The following is a 24,873-nucleotide window of genomic DNA, read 5'->3' on the forward strand; positions in this document are numbered from 1 at the left end:
ATGTGGAATTGGGAAAGTCGTCCTGGATTCCTCCTCCCTTGTAAGCCTTTTAATCAATCTCATTCTGTTAGAGTGTCTAACCTTTTATGCCCAAACCTAAGCAGAAAGCATGCTTGACAAAAATCCATATTATAGCAACATTGCATCTGTGAGAATATGAGTAGGTAAACCAGTAACTGCAGTAGACATTGTTGCAGGCAAGTGACACTACATTTGGAGCAAAAAGTTGCTATAAAGTATCTATTGTTTATATCTAAATGTCAAAAAGGTAGCGCAAAGAATATACTGCTGTAAAAAATAGCATTCACTGAAAGAAATGTGTATAAATCTGGGTTGCACACGTACAGTCTGAAATGAAGCCACTGCAGGCTAAACTTATGTGAAAGACGTAAATATTTTCTCTTCCTCTGCTCTCTAATTCTATGACTCCAAGTATTTGCGTCCCTCAGAGTTGATGATACTCTTTAACGGATATTGATTGTTACTCACACAACTGAACCGTATTTCCCCAAACTTGTATAGAGGAAAATCATATTCCTTGGGAACAAGTAAAACCCACCCCATAGTAAAGATAATCACGAGGACAGTTATGGTTAAGTCACAAAAGTTCATTGACATTTCTCCTTCTCAATTCAAAGTTATTATAAAAACAGAAAACCTGATTCAACTGGACATTTTGTTAAAAATCAGACTGGAAAAATATCACAGTTAAACCAATACATTGAAGGACCCAGATTAAAGTAAGAACTAGCATTTACCGAACATAGCTCAGTTTTATCCTTAACAGTTTCTACTAAAATCAATAATAATTGTAGTGAATAATTAGCCTTTTGTGTCTCCCCGCGGTTCTGCAAGTAGAATTTATAGTTATAACACATAAACTTTTCAAAGAAAGGAATGTTTATTTGACCTACCTGCATGTCTTGAAATATGTATTTAGCACAGCTGTTCTTTTGTGTTAAACTCATCACAAAATGCAGCTTTAATGTAACCCACCATTGATCTGCAATGAGTGGAAACAAAATCTCTCCTTAATTAGTATCATCCAATCACTTTTTTACATTTCTACAGAACACACACTGTGAACTGTTTAATGGACTATTATTTAGAAAAGTGGCAAAGAGAGCACCAAAAAAAAAAAAAAAAAAAAAAAGACGTAGTGAAAATGGAAACTATCAGTGTCAATGAAAAATAGGTTGTGAAATAATGGGAAAAAAAAGATGTTTCGTTAAGATGAGCTTTCCTGGCATTTTACTGTAGAGATGAACGGTGCCCCAATTGCTGCCAACAATGGAGAAGAAATAGAGAGAGAGATTCATTACCTACCACATCCTTAGCTGTCTACCAGTGAATTCACTTATCTGCTCCTTTTTCTAGAGAACCTGCACAGAGGGGGGAGGAAAAAACAAAGAACCGGGGAGTAAATGTGTCACAAATTACCACAAACACACTGGGTCTCGATGCACTTTTCATTTCTCTCCTCATTAACTGTGTCTTGCTCAAAATGAACGACTGGGTCCAAACATAATCAAGTCTCACAGATAACAACTGACTTGACTGCTGGGGCAGTCACCACCTCCTAGCTACTGGGAAATAAATTCAGAAATAAAATGCGTTAAAATAAAATTCACTCTGCCCTCTTTTCTGCACTCAGATAATTTGAAGACCATCAAGGCCCACAGAAACAATCCATCTCCCTCTGAAAAAGAAGGTCTTTCTGCCACCACCAATAAGGGACACCTTTAGTGTTATCGAGAGTGAGTATAATTACACAGTGCAAAGGCCATCAAAGTGTCTTGGGCACTGGTATTTTTTTCCTGACATCTTTATCCACAGTGCTACCTGAACAATAAGAAAAGAAAAGAAAAGTTGTGCTAGGGAGAGCCAGGGAGGATGGAAAGAAAAAAAAAAGACCTCTCAGATGGGTGTAACTGACCTGTAATTTTGAGAGTACAATATAATTTGAAAGTTGTAGAAAACCCCTTTTTATTGTTGTTGTTGTTATATCCTATTTTAAATCAAGGATTGTTTTGAAGAAATTTTGAATTTTTGTGTGTATGCACTTGTGGGTCTTATTTCATCAAAGCGCCGATTTCTCAGCAAAGCTCTTGAAGGGCTTGCTGTTGAGTTTTTTTATGCTAACCAGGATGCTTTATTTCCCTCTAAACCAGGATGAAGTGCTTATAAGGGATTCAGTCACTTTAGGAAGTTGGGGGCTTGCTTCTTAAACACAGAAACTCGGGTATGAAAGCATCCTTTCTCCTCCTTGAGCCAGTCCCAGAATGTTTCAGATTAAGGCTAAACGGAACTAGATTTACATGAAAGTGACAACGAATGACTCTGATTCTACCTTCATTCCATCCAATATTTCACTTTGCCTGCTTCACTTCATGCCGGTGTGAGTGACATTGGTTGTTAAGCCCCCTGCCCCGTAGTCCTTCTTGGGCACCAGAAATGCTGAATCTGGCGTCTTTCTCCCATGTGTCATCCAGCTATATTAATATATTAATAACCTGCCCTTCTTGGGTTGCTTTCTCCTCTTCTGCCCTTGAATCTATCTCATCTTTAAAGCCCGAAGCCTGGTTTCCTTACCTCCACTGTGATTATTCTTTCTCGGAACTGCACTGTAGATTGAGCGCAGATCATTCTGAGAGTGATGGAAACAAAACAGAACAGGTCATTTACACATTAAATTGTACCTTTCATAGATGACGTGGTGGCGCAGTTTCACCAATGAAATCAAGTTCCTGTTACATCAATAACTCCTTGAGCAAAACCCACGACCCCTGGAGCGTACGGGGAGAGTTCCATCTCTATAATAGTTTAGCATCTTGCCACCTGGTTTATTTGGGGGTTATGTTTCGTTGCAGGGGTGTGATATGGCGTGGGAGCTGAATAATAAAAGAACAAAAAGAAAGAAAACTCCTTATTTCAATCGTGGGGTGCTTCTCAAGCATGGTGCCTATTGGAATCATCTTGAGAGCTAATGAGGAAGACAGGAGGCCAGGACCATGGATATACAGGAGTGCCCAGAGGATGCTACACCTCCAAGTATGCCAGTCATCTCAAAGCTAACCTCATGCTTCTAAGTGAGACAGTCTGGGACCTGGGACTTGGGACACTTTGCTGCAGTGCTTGCACCTGGACAAATGTCTCCTCCAGCAACAAAATACAAAGAAACTATAAGGGACTAAAAATAACTGTGCACGCACAGTTGGGACAAATTATGAAAAACAAGATACAGAAAGACCAAAAACCCAACTGCCACTTCTGAGGTGTGGGGAGCAAAAGCAGGGTACTGTGCATGCATCTTGCACACGGCACCGCCAAGGGGGTGGGCAGACCACCTAAGCCACCCTCCGTCCTGACCCCTGGACCTCACCCCATTTAAGGGACCAGCTCACCACCCCCTCAGGAGCGAGCAAGGGCACCTGTTACCTGTTTTCACTCCCTCCTGCACGAGTCCCAGTAAAGCCTGGCCTGAATTCCTTGTCTGGACAAGGAATCCATTTCCGTTGATTAACGAGTCCAAGAACCCTGGTCAGTAACATAAGTGTAACGAGAACAAAGGTGAATTAGCACAGGGACCATATTAGATTTATTGTGGAGACTAAAACATACACATTACTAAAAAAAAATCTACTAGAAATTAGATTCATTCTGGCTATTGTAGGTTCCAGGTATCTCAATTTGATGTGATCTATGATGTGGGGTGTTGAATGTCATCATATTTCCACATGTGCCTTGGCATTACAATTCCCTTTTTACTAATCTAGGATAAAGTTGACTTATGGAACCAAAATATCGCCCAGGACAACTTACTATTAGCCTGTGGGACTCTGGTAGGACTCTTACAAGATTAGTCCAATTCCTGATTGGAGAACACAAAGTTTGAATTAGTATCTATAGATCTAAATAGATATTAAATTAAAATTTTATGTATAGACAAATATGTTTACACAAATTCAGACCAGTTTCCTTCTTGAAAGAATTCTCGGGGTTTACATTTCTCATGTGCTAGGTAAATCCAAGAGAAGGTAGCATTCCCCTAATTTATTTCATCACAAAAAAAATTATTCAAGGAACATCTTATCAAATGAGGTTCGCCTGAGGACTCTTTGGGAAACACCAATCTAAATACTAAAAATGTTAATAATATATCATGAGATATAACATTATTCTATTTAAAAGGAGGTGAGTTTTAGTTTTTATTTATAATCTCAGTCTTTAAGTAAAGAAGTCTTGTTTAACTCAGTAACTGAAGAAAGTAAAGGACAAGCTTTACAAATGACATTAAAAATAGCGTGGATTTTTAAAAAAAATTGCATAATACTGATATCTTGAAACTTAAGAACATTTTATATGGTGGCCATTGTTGATACTGTACTAGATACGTTTTAAAACAAAACAGAATAAACCTACTGCTAGACTATTCTCCCTAAAAAAAAAAAGAAAAAAAAAATTTAGAACAAGGGAAGTAGGTGTGAAAACAGGTAGAATTTCCTGCTCTATTCCTAATCACAGGATTCTGAAACATAATACATTCCATAGTCAGTTATCTGCCGCATCTTATTGGGTCTGGTGATTGCCTAGCTGATGTCAAGCAGGTGAGTTTGATTGCTTTTCTGTTTGTCCCACTATACATAACCCTATCTTATGGCATCAAGAGATTAAAGTAACAGAGAGACCAGCCAAAAAGGAGCTCAGAGAAGCTGGATTTGGAAAGTGGGCAGCAGTGGTTTGAACAAGACCCTCAGCAGTGCTCGTGAGAAAGATAAGACACCTCTAAAGTCTGATGAAAGACAATTGCATTTACTCAGAATTGTATGCAGTTAAAAATAATTTTCAATTACCGAATACCCTTAAATGCCGGCCATATTAAACTATAGTAAGGACCCCACTGATGGGATTAGTCACTTGATAATTGGCGAATTCCTATTTCATTGTATCTGACAGCTCAATGTGGACATACGGAAAACATTTAGAATACACCCATTTTACAGAAAACAAGACTCAGGGTAAAAGAAGGTGAAAATATGTGTCACGTAACTTCCATGCAGCACATTCGAGGCCATGATGCTCTGGCTCTTCCCACATTCCCGCTCACATTTATCGTTGTGTTTTTTTCCTCACACCCCCTCTGGTTGATGGAAGAAGTCATACATTGACCAAATATTTTGGCTGGAAAAAGGCCCATGGAATCCAGAAGGACCATCCAGTTGAGAGGTCAACAAAATAATCTGTGGCAACCTTCCAAAATTCCACCAAAAAAGTTGGAATACTTAAATTTATACCACATAGAGGTACTTTGGCGAACAGGAACTCAGATCAGGGCCGTCGGATGGCTCTATGCTTTATAATGCTGTGAAGTTCTTAGTAGTTCTTTTTTTTTTCATTTTTTAAAATTTATTTTATTGAAGTATAGTTGATTTACAATGTGTTAATTTTGGCTGTACAGCAAAGTGATTATATATACGTATATATTTTTCATATTCTTTTCCATTATGGCTTATTACAGGATATTCAGTATAGTTCCCCATGCTATACAGTAAGACCTTGGGTTTTTTTGTGGTTATTATTATTATTTTTTGTAATGAATTTTATTGGAGTATAGTTGATTCTGTTTGGAATTAGGTGCTAGAGTTGAAAAAAAATGATTGCAGCTAATCTCACTACATTTTTATTTGAATAATGCACAGAAATTTTGAACAACTCTAAAATTTAGGGGCACACAGTTGTAAATGCAGTGAACTAAGCCATGCTGGTTTTCATTAGACTTCCATTTAATTTTCTAATTAATCTCAGAATACATTAATTAATTTTGTCTTTTCCACAGTTGGCCTGGCACCCTTGGGCCTGAAACACCACAAATATTGCTGGCCTGGAGCAGTAGTAATCAACATTTCTAATTCGTTTGAGCAATCCAGTGGCTTTTTCCTTACTTCTTTCTCTGATAGGTACTTTAACAATCATTTAACCCCTTGGTTTTAGACTTTCTATGAAAGCATAAATGAAAGAAAGAATAGACATCTCAGGTCAAAGGGAAATAACAGGACAGATGTCATGCAAACAAGTTTTTACGTTGAGACAGAGTTGAAGTCTCTGCTGGAGAAATACTTGTCTCCGTTTTAGAAGTGTCACAAGCTAACGCCGTTTTGAGGGTGGCATTATCCGGTCATCTGCCAAGATGTTCACCAGGATCGCCTGCCTGACTCATCAAAAAACTTTCATAATGTTAACTCACAATGAAATTTATATACAGAAAAATAGACACCCTTAAAAGCCCAAAGCACTAGAGTTGGTAGTTCTTTTACATTTTGCCAGCAAAAAAACACGTATTTTATAGTTTTATTCTTTTTGCCAAAAAATAACAGAGCGAAGGCAATTTCAATGTGCAGTTGAGCCCAGTTTTGGAAACAAGGAGAGGATGTGAGGTAACAACTACAGTACAGGGGCAAGTGACTTAGAGAAGAGATATTTGAGCAGTAATGCAAATACATCATTTAAAACAAATAATTTATCTCAGTTAACTACGAAGGACATTAGATTTTCTATACATCATACTGTGTATGTTGAAGGAGTTGTCACACTGTTCTATTTTAAATTTAAAATGCCTTTTAAGATTTTACTGAGAAATACAGTATACCTATAAAATGTTTATACTATACACCTATTTAAAAAATAATAATAAAATTAATGTCCTTGTACTCGCAACCAAGATTAGGAAACAAAGCATTATCTGCCCTAAGAAGTTCCCTCTATGCCATCATCAATATTACTAATATTATGATTATCCCTCTTCCTCATAAGGGTAATCATAATATTATCCTGATTTGAGGTTTTACTGCTATATCTCCTTGTGTGACGATGGTACTATTTACTTGGCCATTGTTATTACTTAGGTTATTTGGGTCGGTTCCAGTATTTACCATTACGAACAATGTTGCTATGGGCATTCTTTTACATGTGTCTTGATTCAGCTGTTTCTTCCAGCTATATACTTAGGGTTGGACTTGGGGGATTAAAAGGTATGCACGTGTTCAGTTTTTAAATGGTCATGCCTAAATTTTTCAAAAAATGTTGCACCATTTTGAGCTTATTTTTGTGTATGGTGTTAGGCAGTGTTCTAATTTCATTCTTTTACATGTAGCTGTCCAGTTTTCCCAGCACCACTTATTGAAGAAGCTGTCTTTTCTCCATTGTATATTCTTGCCTCCTTTATCAAAGATAAGGTGACCATATGTGCATGGGTTTATCTCTGGCCTTTCTATCTTGTTCCATTGATCTATATTTCTGTTTTTGATTGGATTGTTTTTTTGATATTGAGTTGCATGAGCTGCTTGTATATTTTGGTGTTTAATCCATTGTCAGTTGCTTCATTTGCAAATATTTTCTCCCATTCTGAGGGTTGCCTTTTCATCTTGTTTATGGTTTCCTTTGCTGTGCAAAAGCTTTTAAGTTTCATTAGGTCCCACTTGTTTATTTTTGTTTTTATTTCCATTTCTCTAGGAGGTGGGTCAAAAAGGATCTTGCTGTGATTTATGTCATAGAATGTGCTGCCTATGTTTTCCTCTAAGAGTTTCATAGTGTCTGGCCTTACATTTAGGTCTTTAATGGGCAGAAGACCTAAATAGACATTTCTCCAAAGAAGATATACAGATTGCCAACAAACACATGAAAGAATGCTCAGCATCACTAATCATTAGAGAAATGCAAATCAAAACTACAATGAGGTATCACCTCACGCCAGTCAGAATGGCCATCATCAAAAAATCCACAAACAATAAATTCTGGAGAGGGTGTGGAGAAAAGGGAACCCTCTTGCACTGTTGGTGGGAATGTAAATTGATACAGCCACTATGGAGAACAGTATGGAGGTTCCTTAAAAAACTAAAAATAGGGCTTCCCTGGTGGCGCGGTGGTTGGGGGTCTGCCTGCCAATGCAGGGGACACGGGTTCGAGCCCTGGTCTGGGAGGATCCCACATGCCACGGAGCAGCTGGGCCCGTGAGCCACAATTACTGAGCCTGCGCGTCTGGAGCCTGTGCTCCGCAACAAGAGAGGCCGCGACAGTGAGAGGCCCGCGCACCGCGATGAAGAGTGGCCCCCGCTTGCCGCAACTAGAGAAAGCCCTCGCACAGAAACGAAGACCCAACACAGCCAAAAATAAATAAATAAATAAAAATTAAAAAAAAAAAAAGTTAACCATCAATTATTAAAAAAAAAAACAAAAAACTAAAAATAGAACTACCATATGACCCAGGAATCCCACTACTGGGCTTATACCCTGAGAAAACCATAATTCAAAAAGAGTCATGTACCACAATGTTCATTGCAGCTCTATTTACAATAGCCAGGACATGGAAACAACCTAAGTGTCCATCAACAGATGAATGGATAAAGAAGATGTGGCACATATATACAGTGGAATATTACTCAGCCATAAAAAGAAATGAAACAGTTATTTGTAGTGAGGTGGATGGACTTAGAGACTGTCATACAGAGTGAAGTAAGTCAGAAAGAGAAAAACAAATATCGTATGCTAACACATATATATGGAGTCTAAAAAAAAAAGAAAAAAAATGGTTCTGAAGAACCTAGGGGCAGGACAGGAATAAAGACACAGACTTAGAGAATGGACTTGAGGACACGGGGAGGGGGAAGGGTTAGCTGGGACGAAGTGAGAGAGTGGCATGTACTTATATATACTACCAAATGTAAAATAGATAGCTAGTGGGAAGCAGCCGTACCACACAGGGAGATCAGCTCAGTGCTTTGTGACCCCCTAGAGGGGTGGGATAGGGAGGGTGGGAGGGAGACGCAAGAGGGAGGAGGTATGGGGATATATGTATACATATAGCTGATTCACTTTATTATAAAGCAGAAACTAACACACCATTGTAAAGCAATTTTACTCCAATAAAGTTGTTAAAAAAAAAAAAGTACCAATTTACCCTCCCACCAACAGCAAAGGAAAGTTTCTGCTATTCTACATCCTAGTCAATGTTTGATATAAACTGATTTTTAAGAAGATATTTGACAATTCAGTGGGTAGGGAAAGGTATCTCATTGTAGTTATAATTTGCATTTCCCTGATTCTAAATAAGATTGAGCATTTTTCTATATGAGCTTTTCATATATTTTCTGTGAAATGTCTTTTCATAGAATTTTTTTTCTTTCTATAAAAACTGGTTTTTTTTTTTTAACTTATTGATAATTTTGGAAGTTCTTTACTTATTCTGAATACTAATCCTTTGTCAATTATCTGTTTTAGCAACATCCTTTCCCAGTTTATGGCTTGCCTTTTCAATTTCATTGGGGCCTTTTTATAAACAGAAGTTCTCAATATTAAATGATTTAAATTCATCAATTTTTATTACAGTTTGTATTTTTTATGACATAAATTTTTCTTGACTTTGAGGCCCTAAAGATTCTCCTACAATGTCTTCTTATGGTTTTTATTATGTGGCTTTTGCATTTAAGCTTTTAATCAAGCTAAAATCGATTCTGACATGTGTTTTAAGGTAGGAATTCAATCTTATTTTCTCTGATATGGGTAACCTATTTGTGAGTTAACAAATGAGTTTGCCACAGTTATACAGACGCTGACAGAGACATTAGGCTACTGGGTAATGGACAAAGAATAGCTTATTTGTTGCCGCCTTAGAAGTAGCCAGAATGTCATCGTTTTTGTGCAGGTTCACTGGGCCACAGTTCCCAGTGGATGATGCAAAGAAGGCAGGGGATGCCTGCACACACAGTGAGCTGTTTGATAGGAGAGAGACTCCAAACTTAGGGAGCCCAAATCTTTTATAGTGGGCCATGAGCCTATCTGAACTTTGCCTGGAAAAAATTATATTTGCCTTTGTATTAAATTTATTGATTTATTTGGATACAATTAATATTTTTACATATTTGTGAATTTTTCAGATTTCCTCATGTTATTGATTTCTAGTTTCATACCATTGTGGTTAGAAAAGATTCTTGGTATGATTTCAATTATTTTAAATTTGCTAAGACTTGCTTTGTGGCCTAACATATAATGTAGCCTGGAGAATGTTCCGTGTGTGCTTGAGAAGAATGTGTATTCTGCTACTAACTGGACAGAATGTTCTGCCTGTGTCTGTTAGGTCCATTTTGTCTAAAGTATAGTTCAAGTCCAATATTTCCTTATTGACTTACATTCAGGATGATCTATCCACTGTTAAAAGTGGAATATTGAAGTCTCAAGGGAGTATTGTCCATTAGTCTGTCTTTGTCTCGGGTTATAATATTTGACTTAAAATCTATTTGATATAATGAAAGTATGGCTATCCTTGCTCTCTTTTGGTTTCCAGTTGCAAGGAAGATATTTTTCTATTCCTTCACTTTTGTTTTTTGCTGTTATTTATTTTTATTTATTTTTTTATTGGGGTATAGTTGCTTTGCAATGTTGTATTAGTTTCTGCTGTACAAAGAAGTGAATTAGCTATATGTATACATATATCCCCTTCCTCTTGAACCTCCCTCCAACTCCCCCCCATCCCACCTATCTAGGTCACCACAGAGCACCGAGTTGAGCTACCTACACTATACAACACGTCCCCGCTAGCTATCTGTTTTACACATGGTATTGTGTATATGTCAATCCCAATCTCCCAATTCATTCCACCCCCCCCCTCCCCCGGCCCATGTCCACATATCTGTTCTCTACATCTGCATCTCTATTCCTGCCCTGCAAATAGGTTCATCTGTACCATTTTTCTAGATTCCACATATATATGTGTTAGTATACGATATTTGTCTTTCTCTTTCTAACTTACTTCACTCTGTATGGCAGACTCTAGGTCCATCCACATCTCTACAAATGATCCAGTTTCATTCTTTTTTATGGCTGAGTAATATTCCATTGTATATATACCACATCTTCTTTATCCATTCATTTGTTGATGGACATTTAGGTTGCTTCCATGTCCTGGCTAGTGTAAATAGTGCTGTAGTGAACATTGGGGTGCATGTGTCTTTTTGAATTATGGTTTTCTTAAAGCTAAAGTGAGTCTCTTACAGGCAGCATATAGTTGAGTCTTGTTTTTTTATGCATTAAGCTATTCTGTGCCTTTTTATTGGAGAATTTAATCTGTATACATTTAATTATTTATATGTAGGGAATTTCTATTGTCATCTTGTTAATTGTTTTATGGATGTTTTGTAGTTTATTTTCTCCTTTCTTCCTCTCTTACTGTCTTCCTTTGTAAATTGATGATTTTCTGTAATATACTATGATTCCCAACAGCAATGGTAAGTGCCTACTGTGAGCACACTGTCGGCTACAGGAACCCTGGCTGTTGGATGCTGTGTCTCACCAAGGGCACGTGGCATTGGAGGCTGGTGTCAAGAGTCAAGCCAAGGGTGTGCAGGTGCACAGCTAAAGGAACTAGCTGTAAGTGAACCCCTGGGTGTCAGCTGGTGATAGGAGACAGGGCCAGACCCAGGCCCATAAGCAGCCCAAGAGCCCCCGTGGTGGTCGTGCACTCCTGTAGCTCTGTAGTCTTCCTGCATATACATGGAGGCCCATGACAGGTGTCAGGCCAGTGGTGTGCAGGTGCACAGCTGGAGAGGCTAGCCCCAAGTGTGCATACATTGATGGGGGCAGCTGCAGAGGTCTAGGCTGGTTTCTTGCACTAGCACAACACCACCGGCCAGGGATGGCTGCTGCTGAGGTCCCAGCCCTGGCAGAGGCAGGAGGGAGGGAGGGAACAGGGAGACTCTCAGGAGGTCGGTGTCTTCGCATGCAAATTCCTGTGGAGTGAAATCTGCAGGGGGTCCACAGTGGCTGTGCTAGCCATTGGAGTCTTCTGAGGCAAAGGATGTTGGAGTTACTATGTTCCTGGAAGAAAGCTGTGTAGTTCGTGATGGGGCAGGTTGCAGTGATATCACATTGACCTGATAAGGGTGATTTATAGGAAACTATTCTCCTGGAGTCAATACGAAGATGGTATTCTAATTCTCATAGAGTAAAGGGAATTGCAGCCTAGAATGGGTGACTCCCCTCCCATTTTCACCCTTGCTCACACACTGCCATCTTGCCTCCTCAGAGTCTCTACTGGGTCACTCTTAACTTGGATGTTTGGGGTTCAAACGTGTGCCCCCTGAATTTGAGAAAATTGCAAAATGCAATCTTGGGTTGGAGAACTAAGAATTTTGGAGGGTATATTGGCTAATCTGGAAGATTGAGGAGGACACGATTAAGAAAGTCGTCAGGACTAGACGGAATGGCAAGAAAGCCTTTACCTGGGAGGTATAGGAAGGCCAAATGTATAGGAGGTACAGGAGGTATAGTGTGAGAGCCGCTGCAATGGTGGAGAGAATTTCAGTTGTCTGCAGGGGGACTCTCTAGGTCTAGAATAGAGCTGGACTCTCAGTACCAGTATGTGGGCAGGATGCCCAAATTTCCATCCTTCCTATCACACAGGCAAAACTTCAGAGTTCAAGCCTGGACCCTGGAGGGAAATAGCCTCCTCTTGCTTCCCATATGCACTCCTTGCTCTGCACTGTTTCCTCATGTCTCTCCCTTACTATATTCTTATTTAAAAGTAAGGACTGGCTTTTGTTCACAATCGTCATTGACTAGCTTCTAGTACATGGAATATTTTATTGGAAACCAAGAAACGTTGAATCCACTCCTTTTTAAGAACAACTGGACATAAAACAGGAATATTAGAAGAATGCAAATTTATTTGACTGAGAGATTTCTGAGGGCTCAGCTGAATGAGGGCTCAGTGAAGAATGATGGCTTTTTAGGTTTGATGGCTTACCCCATCTCTAAACTTTTGACGTTGTACTTAAAAATAAAAATGTACCTTTTCTTAGCTATTTTGATGTTATTTTTAAAAATAGAATTAAAGAATTATATATTCATCAACTAACCATTCAGCTTGAAATTTTGCATTCAAGTGGTTTTTGTATGTTATTCAACAAAATCAGTGAGTATGTTTGGAGTGAGTAGGAAGCTAGTTCCTGGGGGTGGGGTGGCGAAGGGAGAGGTTACAAAGAGGAACAGGTATGGTTCTCTGCATATAAAGAACATCCTAATGAGGTTTGGACAGGTTTATTCAGTTTTATAAGGCCATTTGCTTGCATCATTGTGACCACATGCCTTAGCCACACCTGGTTTCCCTACCTGGCTCAGTTTGTACAGGAGACACCCCTGTGTAATCCGCTTTGCTTAATATTTTCCCCAGATAGAGAAAGAGAGCAAGAATAACTCTTTCTACTATGTACTGACTGTGTTGTGAAATGCCCCAGGCATTGAGCCATAAAGAAGTTTCGGAGGACTTTCTAAGATGCTTAGAAAAAAAAGCAGCTCTGAGATAAGGGACAATCCCAGCTCAGAACATGAGAGGGAGCCTCCTCTTGGCTTGCTTTCTCTCCCCTTCTCTACATCCTTCCTCATGTGTCTATTTGGTTAATCCGCAAAAAGGGCACTTCACCTATCAGATGGTTTTTAAGGATCTGACACTACTGAAATGATGTCAGTAGAGATTTATTTGAAATTATAATACTATTCAGAACACATAGAGTATGTCAAATACTAGCTTGTCCAAAATGTATAAAACGGACTTAGAATCTATTTTTTTTTCCTCCAGAAGCTTAGCTCTTTCATGAAGTCATGAATATTTAGTTTCCATGTGGGAGATTCACACCATTACATGGAAAATAGATTCCTCTTAGGAGATCCTGGCTCAAGTATTCAAAGGGCTTTCAGGCTTTGGAGGTGAAAGAGACACAGTTTTTCTTGCCATTGACATAGTGTACAGTCGCCCAGTTATCTTTTTCTTTCAGTCCTACACAGTAAGAGGCATTTTGCTGTCAAGCAGTGAACCTCTATTAGGGCAGCCTTCACAAAAAAAGTGGTAGAGACACAGCCTGACAACATCTGCCGATGACATCTTCTCAGGGATCCTTTCTCCCTCCCTATTTTTTTTTTTTAAGAAATAGAGTAAAATTATTTTGTGCAATCAAAGGTGACCTCTAGGATAGCTAGAGACATTAAAGTCTACTACTGAGCATTGGGAATGGGAGCCAGGGAATTCTGATTTGTTTCTTGTCTCCACAATTTATTTTCTGTGCTAAATAAATTTAAGCAAATCACCTAATCTCTCCGTGTCTGAGTTTCTACAGGAATAACATAAGGGAAGCAGTATTCATTTGACTTTCACCTTTGGAAAACTGAGTAGGAAATGTACACAGTACATGAGAGTGCATGTGTGTGAGCACATGTATGTGTATAAATGAGTGTGTGATTATGTGCTTTTTTGGGGGAGCAAGGAAGTGAGAGTGACACCTAAACCTTATATCAGTATGCAACGATTTATATGATTATTTTATTATACTATTGGGTGGTTTATGCCATTTGATGTAGACAGTACATTTTCTTAATTTAAACTAAGTTAGGGAGCCTTTACTTACTTTAGAATGTTCATGTTTGAAAGTTTTGAAACAATTGGACAAAAGAGCTTTATTCATTGATACTACATTTTGTCAATACTTAAAGCCCTTTACATTTTTGTAAAATTTATATATTTTAATGTAGAATCAATTATACTTGTAGAATTGTAGGTAAAATATCTTACTTTACTGTCCATGATTGCCGTTATTTAATATGTAAGGCAACAGAGGGCTCTTGAGATTCTGTGATTTAATCAAGGAAGCAGTGTCAGAGCTGAGACTGGGAAGCAACAGAGTTGGTGACAATGTTTGGAGAAAACCTATTTCCTATTTTTTTCTCTATTCAGGAATTATTTGCTTTATCCTCATTAGTTATGGTCAACAGCTAGGAAATGTGTCTAGTCTCTCCCCAACTTTCACTTCTCCAGACTAAGCTTTCCTGCTTCCTTAGACTAAAGGTGTATAGATGTCTGATTTTTCATTTTTTTCCTCAAAGATTCCTCTGTGGAATCTGTAGCTTCCTGGGGTGGGCTGCAGAGAGCTGCCATTTTTAACGTCAAAAATAAAATGTTGCATTGCGATGTAATTTCCACCTAAAATAAGAGAAATCACTGAGACAGTCTAAGAGTGGTCACCCTGAGAGTCCACAGGATGGCAGGGGTCCTGCCACAAATAACTGGATGATCAGAAGATTAGAGCATAGATTCTGGAGGAAAAGCCATCATCCAAATTTTGGGAGGAACCATGGAAATCATCATTAAATCCAGGTTCCTTAGAAGCATCATATGCTTAAAATCTAGGTTGACATAACTGCTTTAATTATTAGTTTTAATAATAATATGAAATTTCTAAACATGTGGATATTAGTTTTCTAGGGCTGCCATAACAAAGTACCTCAGCTTAATGGCTTGAAAAACAGAAATTCATTGGTGGTTCTGGAGTCCAAGATCAAGGTTTTGGCAGGGCTGTTTAGTTCTGAGGGCTGGGAGGAGAGGATCTGTTCCAGACTTCCTGTGTCTCCTCACATCATCTTCTCTCTATGCATGTCTGTCTCCACCAACATTTTCTCCTGTTTCTAAGGACGCTAGTCATTTTAGATTAGGGCCAACCCCAATGACCTCATTGTAACTTTAGTACCTCTGTAAATACCCTATCTTTAAATAAGTTCACATCCTGAGGTACTGGGTGTTAAGATTCCAGCATATCTTTTGCAGGGCAACACAATTAAACCCATAATATTGTGGTTTTTTCCTTACTTCCTTTCTCCAAAGTGTTAAATATGACAGGTCTTCCCTACGGCAAGGGACTAATGATAAAAAGTGACATCCTAGAGGGAGTCTGGAGTCCACGAGGGAGGAAAGAGGAGAGAAGGAGGGCCACCTGGAATTGCTGTGTTGGTTGAGATGTTCAGAGAATCAGCCGTTCTCTCCAGTGTGTCAGAGAATCAGGCAGGGGTTTGGAGAGTCTTACCTCCACGGAACACACACTGTTTTATATCTGACCACTGAAGAGGGGGCCCTTTGAGTTGGGCACCGTAACCAACACCCCTGTCTCCATCTGGGAAAAGGATTCAGTCCTCACCCAGTGATCAGAGAGCAGGGACAGAGGGAATTTGCCCATGCGCTCTGTTGGTGCTGAGTATATACAAAGTGGACTCTCCCCTTGTTTAAGGAAAAGCACAAAAGTGGGGATAACACAAAGAAAGTTCTACCCTTGTTCAAGGAAGTATAGGGATTAATATAAAATGAGGATGAGAAATGGAACAAGAACAAGTTAAATGATTGTTAATATTTAGGTAGGAGAAAAGATAAGGCTCAGTGAGGAAACAGGAAGTCTTAAGAGGCAAAAATGATGCAATTAAACAGAGCAGACCTGTTAAATAAACATAATATAAATGTCCATTATCCATTCTATGTAAACTTTTAGTGACGTAAGATAAGAGACTACCATTAGTGAGTCATATATTAGCATTATTACTCATTAACATTTTCATTATTATAATGTCTGTTTACTGTACTGTGCTCTTACTGATAAATCACATCAGACCAGGTTATTCTGTGGTGGTGAACAACCTGCACTTCTTCTTCCTGCTTTAAAACAATGACATTTCATTTCTTGCCCACAGTACGCTTGGGGACTCTGCTCCAGGTCTCCTAGCTCTGGGACTCTGGGTGATGAAGCGACAACCATCTCAACTGGCAGAGTCCAGCAATGCGTTTCCTCTGCACTTCAATGCTCTGGCCCCCAAGTGCCTTGCAATGTCCCAGCTGCTCACCACTCACCTATCACACGGCCCCACCCAACACTACCGGGACCAAAAGGGCATAAAGCACCCACCCCCTCCTGAAAGGAGCCAACCCAATAGCGCCACCTAGTTTAGCGCATGGAGCGCAACATCCACCCTCCGGGAGTTTTTTCCATCTCAGTTCCTCCCTGGCCATCTCTGAAAAGGGCGTAGGAGAATCTGTTCTCCTTGGAGCTAAACTGCTTTCTCAGAGGGGTTCCCATCCAAAGAATGGTGGGAGATCGTGGGCTATTTTATGTCTTGACTAAATCACAGTTTTTAAGGTCAGACTTAGGATTTCTTTGGGCTTAAACTTCCTTCAAATATAATGGACTTGTTATGTGATACTTTGATTCCAATGGCTCCACATCATAGCTACACCCATAGTTCTTCTCTAGACACATTTAATGATTTACTGTTCTCTTTCCTTTACATGATGCTGTCATTCTCTACCTAATTGTTGGAACCATGAACCTATCCTTCAGAACCACACGTGAATCTTTCTTTTTTTTTTTTCCCTCTGAAACGTTTTGTCCAATTGATCAGATTTACTGGGTATCGAAGCCTAATTGCGTGTACACTCTGAAACACCTTAAGACCTTCAGGTTTTTTAACGAAAGGATGTGGAAGTCATGCCCTTGATTTTATTCTTGCCGCAAGTCTAAGTTCTAATAGACCCTCTTGCTCAAGACCTCTTCAGTTTTATCTTTTACCCTGGGCACAGAGAGCAACTTTCCCTTTTACCCCTGCAAACCTTGCTTTCCTGGTATCTATTCATTCCCTTTCACCCCTGGTTTCAAATTGACCAGTTCTTTTGTGAATTCATCTCTTTCTTGTGATAACCTGTTTAATGCAGCTGATAGTAACCACACATGCTGCTGGCATCCCATTGTCCAGCCTCCTCGCTGAGAGCTGGAATCCACTGTCACATACCTCCCTTCCAAGATAGTAGAGGCACCAGTTTCACCAATTGTTTTCCACCGGTAATATGCATTGCCCTCTTCCAGTCTCCACCAGGTCCCTTTGCTAAATAGCACCAATAACGACCAAACTTCATCTGTGACAGATATAGTACTAAACATTTCCCTTATGTTATTCTGTTTAATACTTATCAGCTTCTTTGTAATATAACCATTGCTTAACCATTAAAGAAATCAGCACTTAGTTTAAGTAAGTCATCTAAGGTTACACACTAGTGAGCCTGTCAGCGCAGCATAATATTCTTTTATTTGAATAAACCATGATTTCCTTTTTCCTTCGTGGGTGGCCATTTGAGTTTCTCTAATTTTTTTTGTAGACAGTGGACATTCATATGCACCTGAGAGTTTTTCTAAGTCAAAAAATGAAAAGCAATGTCACTAGGTTATACAGTACATATTCTACATGGTGAAGTATTATGTAACTGTTGGAATGAGGAATAGGTCTATACAGTGTTATAACCATAGGTGAAAAATGCAAGATAGAAAAAAGTGTGTAGTACGCTACTGTCCATCTAAGAAGGGTAAAGGGTATGAATGCAAACACACATAAAAGGAGTATGAATACATATACACACAATACACTGCAATGTGTATATATATATACATACATTTCATATATATTGCATATATAAGTAAAGTTTGCTTATATTAAATATTATTTATTTATATATTAAAAAGATATAAATAAAATATCAGGATAAACTAAATTATTTTAAAAATTTCCTTTCCTAAAAGGGGAAGGAGGAGAGAGCAGTGGGGGCGGGGGGGGGGGTTGAGGAAGAGAAGCTGAAATTGATGTCTGTGTACAGTATAAGGTAGGGATATACTTCATCTTTTTTCTCCATGTGTGTAAACAGTTGTCCCAGAAATATGCGTCCTTATCCAACTGATTTACCATGTCATATATCGGATTTGCATATATTGTGAGTCTGTTTCTGAGTATTATGGCTTTTTTCTCCATTACACTATATTTATCCCTGCACCAACATTATTCTATTCCAATTGCTATAAAATATTGCTTTATTAAATAGATCTTGTTATTTGGTAGGGCAAATCCCCTAACTTGTTCTTCTTTTAAGTTGTTTTTGATGTTTCTCTGACCATTGTACCGCCATAAAAATCTATCTCTCGGTATTTGAATTTTCGTCTGTGTCTAATGTGCTGTTTAACTCACCCATTAAGTGTTTAAATTTAATGACAAATTTTTTTTTATTCATAGAAGTTTTCTTTGGTTCCTTTTCAAATACATTTAATTTTTAATACTGCATTCCTCTCTCAAGTTTTGAGACTATCTTAATTTTCTTTCCTTCATTATTTTAAACATAATTATTTTAGAATTTATGTCTGATCATTCCATTATCTGAACTTCTTGAGAGGGGGGCATCTGTATTTCTTAGTTCTGTTAAAACCTGAGATGGATTTCCATGTTAAGTTCTCAATTTAGGGTTTTCTGGACCTTCAATGCAATGTAAATTCAAACCCCAAATCCAAGGGAAGGTAGTATTACGGTTATGAATCTTCGGAGAACAGTTTTATTTCCAGGCAAAGTCCAAACCATGACAAGCCTCAGTCATTCCCTTATCTTATTGGATGATGGACTGTTTTTTCTAATATACCTTTATGCTAAAGGTAAACTCAGACCCAGTTTTAAGTCACTATCTTAGCTTCATCTCCTCACCTTGTCTTCTTCACTTCGTAGGCATTAGAAATATACATTGCTGGGTTACACGGACAAGCAAATGCCCTGATGACTGTTAAAGCATCAGTACCCACTTACCATGTAGATTGTCAGCTTCTTTATTTTCAGAGTCTGTGGATTTTCCTTCCTTTCTTGTAATGTCAGCTATATATTTAAGATGATATGTCATAATTTATTTAATATGCTTAGATCTATGTAGTCATATGGTGAATAGTTATCCTTTAAAAACTCATAACCAAATCAAAGTGTGTATACTGCTTTAAGGAATAAACCTCAACTATGTCTAAAAGCGGGACCTGGTGTTGCTGGGAAACTGCCCTTCCCTTTACCAATGAAATACCTAGGAAAGTGTTAGAGTTGTTTGGATAAGATTTTGTACTTGGAAAGTGGGCAGAGTTATAATGGAAAGACTATCTAAGCGGCTGGGAAAATTCAGGATAGCATGAAGACCCAGTAAGATCACCCAAAGGAGATTCTCATGCCTGGTGAATCCCTACTCAACAGCAGGTGTATTATCCACATCCACGTGTGTCTGTGGGAAGTGTATGTAGAGTTGGGAAACTGTGTATATATATACACAATATATATATATATACACCATACCCAACGTTTTCTTCATCATTGGTAATATTTACAGAATTCCACATTCAAAACATAACAAAATTCCTCATAAGGATGGAGGAAGGAATTACGGATCCATTTGCAAGTAGAATATGATTTATAGAAACAAAACCCAGGATGGCTGTCCCAGAGAGGGGCAGAGCCAGGATGGAGCTGCAGGCCTCCTTGCAGCATTCAGGGGCCAGGTCTTCCAAGGAGAGACTTGACAAAGGCCGGGTTGTGACTACAAACTAGTAAGAAGCAGTTGACTCTTTTGTTTCTCCCACCAGATAATCACTTAAATGAATTCCACTTGTGGTACTGAAATGGTCTATTTTATAATTAGCTGTAACATAACCTAAATCTTAAACAAACAAAGCATCTTATAGAACCTCTAGCATCTCAGAGCCACTTGGAAGAAATTCTTTTTAGCACTTACCAAAACCTTCTCACAGAGAGCTTCTAGAAAACTGTTGAGTGTCTCCAAAAAGCTCAATCCAATTTAAAATGTTCGTATTACTGACTTATTCTACATTTTACATCTACATGTAGCTTTACCATTATTTATGCAAATTCATCTTCATGTTCCTTCATCTTAATTTTCCCTAAACAGGAAATATACTGTTTCCTTCTTTATAACACTGCCTTGCTAAGTTATTTTTAAACTTTATTGTTGACATCTTCCCTTTTCCCATATCAGTAACAACTCTGCACTCTTTGCCCCAGCAATTTTACTTTCAGGCATTAAAATGTTCATCATAGACATTATTTACAAAGGATATCATCATCATCATTGAATCTATTGATTAATTAAATTAAAATTGGCTTATGTTAAATACATCATGATACATGTAAACAATGCAGTGGCTGGCTATACTGAGGCCTGATGACACATGACAAATTAAAACAATAAAAAATTTTATTGTTATTCTTATCATCCAAATAATTGTTTTACCAAAATAAAGAACGCACTGATGTACTTCTGTTATCATTAAAAACTATCTGCTTCTTCTTTCTTCTACCTTCCTTTATCTTCCTCTATATTAATTGTCTAAAGACCCTTCCTAGGTCAAAAAATCTTATTAAAAACAAACAACAAGTGTACACAAGACAAGTGTATTAAGGAAGGAATTAGCCGTGGTTCCCTAACTTGCAGACTCTGTGTAACTCAAGCACCTGCTCTCCTGTTGGCTTCAACAGTATCAGCGCAGGTCTCCAGAACGCCCTGAGTCTCAGAACGTCAGCAAATGATGCCACGGTTGCAGGAAATATCCCTGGCACGGGCTCTCTTTTGCTCGAAATGGCAGTAAACTTTTTTTTTCCCCAACCCAAAATCTCATTAAGCATGACCTCTAATACCAATTTAAAAAGCAAAACAAAAACTAAAGGCAAACTTGTCCCATGTTGTCTTTCCTTCCCTGGTGTTTGCATCTCATATCTTACTTATGTTTCAGTATTTTATGCATTTTCTTTTTCCCTCCGTTTTTAATTACATGTTTTTTCCAAAGCTGAACTCCTCCACAATTTTGATTTTCTGTTGCCCTTTGATGTATGTGTCTCATTCCCCCTGTTCTCAGCGTTTTTGAGAGAAATAAGTCATAATGAAGCTCCTTTCAAACCATATAGTGGTAACAAGCAGGTTTAGAATAATTAAACAATCATTATCAATTTGCTGCCCCGTCCCATTCGTATTCTTTCAGTTTTGAGGATTTCCTCATGCTTCTCGGACTCCTTATATTTATGCAGATTGAAATGGGAGTGAAAGCCTTCTCCAGTTTTCTCTCTCCTTTCCTCTGGCACTAGGCTCCTGCCTGCCTCTTCATGCATTTTTCATCTTCCATTAATATTTATTGCGCATCACAAGATAGGAGGTACCGGGTAGCAGGAAGGACCACACGAAGCCACTTCAGCCACTGATGCCGCAGAAAACATCTCAGCAGCCCTCAGCTTCTGCGATACCTTCTCTCCCTGAGTGGAATCCACTTCCAGCACTCATTAAATCTTAAGAAAAGCTTCATCGCCTTTCTTGTGCTTTCCACCTTTCCTTGGACTGTCTGTTTGTTTATTTATTTATTCTTTTTTGCCATGAGCAACATGAATTGGTTAAAAATCGAAGTATGAAACCAGAAAATAATTTATCCATGGTTGCTACAAATAATACCCTGCTTCACAACCTTGGCCCAGGACTACAATGTACCAGTGGAAAGGAAATTGATTTGTGCTGGAGTCCTTCTTGCTCCAATCTCCAGATTAGTGTTATACTGTTCTTTATTAAAATGTTCTTTTGGTATCTCCCTGTCCTCCTAATATGCCATAGCTGAAAAATCATATAGAGCCATGCTGGGAAAGAGTACACCAAATTCCCAGTCCCCCAACCAAAAAAGGCACTGCCTTGGCCTCTGGGATGCAGGGAGAACATCTTCAAATTCTCAAGCATCCTTTGTGGGCTCGCTACAGGGACTGGGGTCTGTTTTCATTGTGCCCCTACTGCATTCAGAGCACAGCAACTGGGTGATGGCAGATACCAGTCTTGCTAGCTAAGCTTTAGCAGACATTCACGGGGGGGGGAAAAGACAGAAGGGAGAGATTTGGCCCTCTCCACCCCACGATGTTTTATTCTTGCTCTCCTGTGTGGTCAGTGTAAATCTCTATGCCAGATGCTATTTTTAGGAAGCCTCATTAAACTGTCAGGAAAAGTCCCAAGAGGAATAACCAGCATCTCAGTAAACAACATCTCATAGTAGTTTTATTTATTTCTTTCCTACTTTTAAAAAATGCAGATGAATCCGTATTTGGAAAACTTTCTCATTTCTACACCCCCTGATAAGTGATAATTACATTATATTTACTAGCAGGTAAGAGATAATATTTTGAGTTCAACATAGGTGCTACCCTTTCATACATGTTGTCTGTGGCCTGATTTGAACATTTTGATATTTAAATATCAAGTGAGGAGGTAATTTAAATAAAACTTCATTGTTTGGTTTTATTAAATGTACCATGGGTGGAAATTTTCGTTTTTAATTTTTTCACTTTATTTTAGTATAAGAAGGAAAAGAGATTGAATCAACAGAAATTTAGAGAAAATTAAGATGAAGGAACACGAAGATGAATTTGCATAAATAATGGTAAAGCTACATGTAGATGTAAAATGTAGAATAAGTCAGTCATACAAACATTTTAAATTGGATTGAGCTTTTTGGAGACACTCAATAATTTTCCAGAAGCTCTCTGTGAGAAGGTTTTGGTAAGTGCTAAAAAGAATTTCTTCCAAGTGGTTCTAAGATGCTCGAGGTTCTATAAGACACTTTGTTTGTTTAAGATTTAGGTTATGTTACAGCTAATTATAAAATAGACCATTTCAGTATCACAAGTGGAATTCATTTAAATGATTATCTGGTGGGAGAAACAAATATAAAGGTGGGAAATGATGGCAAATAGTTGGTTTGATTTCTTTTTTCTACTTTTTAACAAGTTGAGGTTTTGTTTATACGTGACCTTGATTTCTCTAGAGAGTGAATTAGAAACATATGGGAAAATTAATCCAAAGAAGCAACACAAACCAATACTGTGAGAAGAAATTACAGTATTAGTGAACACAGAAAAAGAAAAGGGAGTCTGGGACTTATAGTACATTTCAAACTGAACATCCTTCTAGAATCAGTTTTAATGATAGCAGATAAATCATCACATAGAAAAATTACCTAATATATCCAAAAAACATTTAGGTTCATCACATAGTATCTTATTTATGATATTAACATAGATGAATTAGGACTTAGATAAAGTAATTAAGTGACTCCATTTTCTACTAAAAGTTCTTCTGGGGGACTCAGTGAAATTATAAGAACAATACTAGTGGAAAAGACAGTAGAAAGTAGAGTTGAAATAGGAATGCATGGAGAATACAGTTAATTTTCTTCTGTGCATATATTTCTCCTTGACAAGTTGACTATATATTTTTTGAAGTTTATACTATATATATTGATTTTTTTTTTTTCACTTTTTCACGAAAGGTTTAATTGGGCTTTAAGCCATGGAATTCGTTTTGTAAACCTTTCAAATAATTAATCAGGGAATAGAAAGCTGGGGAATAAGCCAGTTATTTTTCCATTAGTTTTGAATTTGCAGGAAGCAAATTCTTCAAACTCATGATCCTGGGTTTCAAACTTGCTCCTGAGTTGTGATCGCTGGATGGAATTTATATGATCCACTCAACATAACTGCTTAGTTCCCTGGTAACAAAGTGATGAATATTGATACCATCTCTTGTCCCAGCCTCCAACCCCAGCAGGCTCTGTGCTGTGTGTGTTCTCAGTTAGTTGCCACAACAGTTTGAGGAGAGAAATGTAATTATTATTCCAGTTTTACAGATGAGGAGATGGACGCTTAGGGTGGCTAAGTAACGTTGGCAATCACATATCTGGGGAGTGGAGAGCTGGGCTTTACAGCCATGGAGTCTATTCCAGACCTCACATGCTCAACCTCAAGTCTTTGTGGTGCATTCATCTCATGACTGATGTGGGTTCAAGTGCAGCTTGGTGCTCTGGAGCTGAACAGACGTAAATGGCCTGCCTGGGGACCAAACCCACAACCTTGGCATGATTGACGCAGGACTAACAAACTAACTCAACAGCAGAAGCAAATTATCCTGAATCCTTTATTATGATTTGTTGTTTTCGTTCAGGTCAGGCTATGAAAATCAAGAAGGGACATCTATTAAAACATACGTGCATCTGGTCACTTCAATCCTTTTTCTAGATCATTCTAAAGACTTTGATTTAGGTATATATACAAGTTGGCATGTGATATACTTGTGTTTGTACGCAAGTGGGAATGTATGTGAATACATGCAAAGATAAACAACCCTAGATGCAAAATGTG

Source organism: Eubalaena glacialis, chromosome 14 (genome assembly GCF_028564815.1).
Source record: "Eubalaena glacialis isolate mEubGla1 chromosome 14, mEubGla1.1.hap2.+ XY, whole genome shotgun sequence".
Classification (NCBI taxonomy): domain Eukaryota; kingdom Metazoa; phylum Chordata; class Mammalia; order Artiodactyla; family Balaenidae; genus Eubalaena; species Eubalaena glacialis.